Source organism: Falco punctatus (genome assembly GCF_963210335.1).
Source record: "Falco punctatus genome assembly, contig: scaffold_28, whole genome shotgun sequence".
NCBI lineage: Eukaryota > Metazoa > Chordata > Aves > Falconiformes > Falconidae > Falco > Falco punctatus.
In genome coordinates, this window is record NW_027660251.1 from 868,318 (window position 1) to 874,012 (window position 5,695).

Here is a 5,695-nt window from a genome sequence, read left to right on the forward strand (position 1 = left end):
TGAATTGCTAGTTGCTACAGTCACTGTCTAATTACATGCACAGAATTTGTCAAGTACTTGTAATTTATTCCACATTACTGAAGCTCTAATACAAATAAAAACCACCAAAAAACCCCAAAGACATTGCATGTGATTGGGATTCTACTGGTTAATAAGCTTGTGCCAATATGAACTTTTTTTGTATTTTTAAAGATCCTTTTGCACTTCAAGGTTATTCATTTCTGTAGCGTATATATTTGATAAAGGGGAAGGGGCTATACTGTAATGGAACACATTTCTTTATGCTTTTTTAAGAATAACACGCTCATTTTTTTGCTGAACTTGTGATATGACCATCTTCAACATGTACGGCTCTATGTGTAATCACTGATAGTCATGCCTCATGTTTAGGAAAACGGTGCAATCTTTCAAGCCTTTAAACACCAAATTCCTTAGTTAAGTCTAAAGGAGAAACTGTGTCCACTTGCTAGTGGAGCACTTCTTCCTCTTGTCAGCATCATTTACCAGGTTTTCTTCCAACAGCTGCAGGACCAATGATTACCATCATTTTGAATAATAGCAGTGTGAACTATTTTCACCTCTTTGCCCCTGAAGCTATTTCAAAGCTTCTGCACAAACAAAATTTACACAAACATCTTCCTCTTCAGAATGGCTGGCATGTTCCCTACTTCCAATAGCCTTTCTCACCTTGAGGAAGCTACTACAAGGAACACCAAATCTGCAGAGAGCTTTGACTAAAAAAAGAAGCCTCAAAGGACTGCCTGAGGCACACTGCAATTTCAGCTTCTTAACTCCCCATCATTTAGAGCTTCAGTGGCAGAAGCATTTGTCATCTCCAGCCAAGGCAGCACTGCGCATCCTGAATTTAAAGGCAAGGCAAATTCTGTAGAAAGGAACCAGGTTAGTGGGAAAACAAAACTGAGGCATAACTGAAGTAAACAGTGAAGTGAAGAAAAGGCTTAGAGTCAGAGAAATTCTTCTGTTTTGAAACAGTCTGGTGAACAGACAGAATACCAGGCAGCACAACCAGCAAAGCATTTCAAAATAGACTAAAACTATAATCTCTGATTTCTTCCCTCATGCTCCAACTTGCCTCCTGAATGGCACGGGACTCCTGCGGAAATGACAGCACAGACTGTGCATCTGGTGATTTTGCACTTGGAAACTGATTGAGATTTGCCACCCGTTATTGTATGCAGAGGGATACATGCAGTTTTTCCCTTTTGTTACTTCCCGACTTCAAAGTCTTACGTTCCAATTCAATCCTCTTTTCTCAGATGCATGTTATGCACATGACATACTGCACCCGACTGAGAACAATTCAGCCCGCAGTTCTAAGTGAAATACTCACCTAGTCCTCCAGCAACTACTGCACCTCTGAGAACTCAGTTCCTTTCTTCTGAAGGACTCCAGAGAAGATCAGGTTTTAAGACTTCCCTGAATACACTGAACGTCAGGTGACTTGAGGCTACAAGCAGTGCCACTACAACTAGTCTCAGTTGTTCCCTAACTGGTGATTACAGGAAGAAATATCATAAAGAGATGTGCAGCTGGATTTAGTAACAGGGAGGTTATTCTTTTTTTCCTGTTTCTTCTTCAAAAAAAGAAACCACAACTGTTAAACCCTTTTCTTTTAAACTAGGACAGCTTTTTTCCTAGAAGTGGGATGGTTTCCTCCTTTGCCTTTTTCTTCTTGTAACATCTCGCTCCCATCTCTCTCTCTTTTCCCCCTGCCCTCACGTGCTCCCTGCTCCCTGTCCCTCTTGTTCCCTTGTCCTGGCTTTCTCCTTACTTCAGTTTTGCAGTGGATCCCTGAATTTCGCCTCCTTTCTGCTGCTTGCGTGCAGAATAATCCCTGCAGGTGGTACAGTACTAATTGCCTCCCACGTTCTTTAGGTAGTGTTTTGTCCGCCCCTCTGACACAAAAAACACATTCACAATGATACAGAAAAGTTCATCTCTTAACTGCCGCTGCTACGCATTACCTACACACTGCTTTGTCTATTTTTGTTTTGTTGTTTGGTTTGGTTTTTTTCTTTTTCTTAAACCAGGTGCAGTATGTAGACACGTTATTTTAAATGGATTCTTTCCAGTGTAGGTGGGACCACTGAACCAGGGGAAGGCTTAAAAGTGACCAAATGCTTCTCACATTCATTCAACAACAGAATATGCGAGGGACAGACACTGACTGAACAGGCAAGCTTGCCCATGCCTCAGTCCTATGCTAGGTGGGAAACGGATAACAACGACTGACATCTGTTTCCAACTCTCATGATACCACGTTTACCATTCTGTAAGGGATGTGCTATCATGCTGACTGCTAATTACAGGGCATATTTTGACCAGAGGTACGCAGAGGTTGCAGCTTTTTACCAAATTAGAAAGCTCTGTAGACTTCCTGAGGAGCAGTTACATATAACACCACATAGCAGGACCCACAAAATCAAATGCCTCCTAGGCATAGCATACGTCCCGCACTCAAGTGAGAAGTTACATGTCCTGTTCATACCATCCTTTTGTTGAAGCATCCCTTTGTTGGTATTGTACTAAAACAAGTTCTGGTGAAGAAACTGCTAGCATGAACATCAGTGAAGGAGGAAAAGGTGTCTCAAACAAAGATGTCTGATGGGATTTTGCACTCATCATAAAGTTAGGTGTTTTAAAAAAGGTCATCCACAGAATGGCTTGGGTTGGAAGGGACCTTAAAGATCATCCAGTTCCAAGCCCCCTGCCATGGGCAGGGACACCTTCCACTAGACCGGGTTGCTCCAAGCCCCACCCAGCCTGGCCTTGAGCACTGCCAGGGATGGGGCATCCGCATTAAATTTTACTGAAGAGCTTATTTGGGAGCTTCCTATGCCACAGTATTCTTCATCACAGTTTCTCTTGCAAAAGAGAACTTGCAAAAAAAACCAAAACTGTTACGCAGTTCATCATTTAGAACTCAGTATTTTTTGGTCTTTGAGCACTTCTGGAGATTTGTATAACCCTGATGACCAGAAGTCTTCGTTTCTACCACCTAGTTGTGTACTGTTTTGATGAGCAATTTGGTTTAGCATATTAGAGCATATGGTTTGGAACTAGAAATGGATTCTAACTTTAGACTGAAAAGCACAACCTTGCTTACAGATACTCTTCAACACTAGTTGAGAACAGTATTTAAAAACGCTTACCTTAGCCACATAGGCTTCAACTCTGTTTCTTGATGGTAACGTATTCACGGTTGGGGTTAGGAAGCTTCCTCCTAGATTTAGACTTCTATTCAGTGCCAGATCGTTGCTAGTATGTCCCAGTTCAGTTGAATACAGAACTGGACCACTGACAGCGCTGCTTGCAATTAAAGGTTTGCTTCTATGGCACTCCTGAAGGAGCTTAGCGTTGGCTTCTGCTCGTCTCTCATTAGCTCTGAAACATTCAGAAGCATACAAAGAATTATCTTTGGTAATAACACCTCCGCAAAGTTACCCTCCAGGTCTTTGACTATTATTTGACTTCTGAAAGTGGAAGGGATTAAGAGAGTCCAAAAAAACCGTCCATAATTTGATCTGAGGTTTTTTGAAGAGCCTATTTCTAGGTAGCCACACTACCTGCAAGAAGCAGCAAGAGTTAACCAATACTTTGGACTTCTCAGCATTAAGGCCTCAAAGCAGTCTGTGCACACCGTGTGTTTACATAGCTCTTCCTGAAAGGTACATCACCTGCATAAGAACTCTGGGCTACCCTTCCTTTCCCAAAGAAAGCTGAAACCTATGACATGCGGCTAAAATGGAAGCCAAAAGATTTTTGTTGTTCTTCTTCATAGCATCAAATGCCGTTCTCTGAAGGGCCTATCCTTATTCAAGCAGTAAAGGACATGACATTATCTTTTCTGCCATACTTAGAGTAAGAAGAGGAGATTAGAGACTGGCAAAAAGGCTGCCTGTTAAAACAAACTCAACTTCAAAAATATCCTATTAACACCCATGATCGGTGGTGTTACTGCTGGAACACTGAAGAGAAATGAAGATAGTTCCAATGAACAGGGGGGAGCCTTAAGGTACTTTCATCACAAATATGCTATCTTACGCATAATGCTGACCAGATGTAGAAAAGGTATTTAACGAAGAAAACTGCTTGAGGAAGAAGTAGTATCTTATTATCACCACAAAAATGCATGGACTTACCCTTCCAGTTTATTTCCTAGGCATCTTCCATTTTTAACTTCCTCCAGGTACAGGTCTTTGTACTTTTCCGCTTCTGCCTGTGCGGATTCTTTTTGAAAAATACTGTCTCGTTGGGTATTTTTTATCCTGTCCAATTCACGTTCGAGGTCTCCAATTCTGTGTTCTAGCTGGTTTGTCAGCAAAGCATGACGACTGGCTCTGATTTGTTCTAATCTGTCCTGGGAGGCTGCCTGCATCTGAAGTAGACACACACTTTCAACCACCGCAAAGAAAAAGAGAACTCTCCTCGCCAGTCAATTGCGTGCACCCAATTTCAAGGGCCCAGCTCTATTCAGCAAGGCAACTGTGCCTCCTCACTGCCATCAGCGACCAGGGCACAACCCTGGAACTACCACACCAAATGATTCTTTTCATTCAGAAAGAACTCCCATCTTAGCACTATTACTCATCAAAGCTACTGATGGAAGAACACTATCTCTGTAGGACAGGGCATAGCATTCCTCAAAGAAATTATGGAGATGCGGCACCCCCAGCCCCCACCCTGCAGCTTTGGTGACTTCTTTTCTGAGCGTTGCCCCTTGTGCAATGACTAAGGAAGATGTGTATGCCTGGCTGTGACAACTCTAAGTTGCAATACCCATTCAAGGATAAACAATGAGAACAGACCAGTGGACAGTGATACCCCTCCAAGAACTGCAAAATGAAAATCTACCTTGGCAAGTTTTTGATTCAGGGCCTGCAGGCACACTGCACGCACATGAAAGCATCTTGCCCAACCATATTCCCTTCTCCCACTGCCCTTCAGGAAAAACAGAAGTACAGCGTAACACATGGAATCAGGCACCACCCCCCGCCCCTATAAAATGACAACCAAAACAGAAGTCTATAACAGACACACATAAGAAATTAACTTACCTGCAAAATCAGATTGACTTCTTGCAGTTTTTGTCTTATTTCTTGTTCAGCTCACTCTTCCACCTCTCTTTTGTATTGTTCTATTTGGCTGCGATCCACCATGTTAGTCTCCATATGGTGTTTGAGGTTAGCCACCTCTTCTTTCAGCTGGCTTTTGCTCTTTTCCAGTTTCTCATGGCTCCCACGCATGGTGGACAACTCTCGCAAATCATGATTTTGTGCTTCTAGCTGCATGCCTTTTTTAGACTATCTCCAGCTGCTGGGAAAGTTCATCGACCTGTAGACAGGAAAGGGGAAAAAACAGGGAACTCAGAGGGATCTAAAAAGTCAAATCTGTGAAAATTGGTAAAGGAGGTAAAGTCTTGGCCATCAAGACTATTTATCATCTGCTGATTCACTTTTGTTTTAACACTGAAACCAGGCTCTTCTTTTAAAACAAGAACAGCTTTCACATCATTTCTGACAGCATTCCTCAGGTTCCCATCCTTCCTCAGTTCTGCAGTGGGTCACAGACCAAGAGGTACCAAACCAGCGGCATTACACCCGCAGGGCTAGGCTGAAAAGCACTAGGGCTATTCTTCTGCGAGATGTTCATACGATCATAGGAAATCAAACAC

At 42.6% G+C, this 5,695-nt stretch overlaps 1 long non-coding RNA gene across 1 annotated transcript; it reads right to left on the reverse strand.

Annotated features, from left to right (window-relative positions):
• Positions 1–1,333: 1,333 nt before the first annotated feature.
• On the reverse strand, positions 1,334–5,240 carry LOC308057373. The gene is made up of 3 exons (XR_013925237.1): positions 5,079–5,240; positions 4,164–4,399; positions 1,334–3,405 (listed from the first exon to the last, which is right to left on the reverse strand). It is a non-coding gene; the product is annotated as an uncharacterized lncRNA (long non-coding RNA).
• Positions 5,241–5,695: the final 455 nt, after the last annotated feature.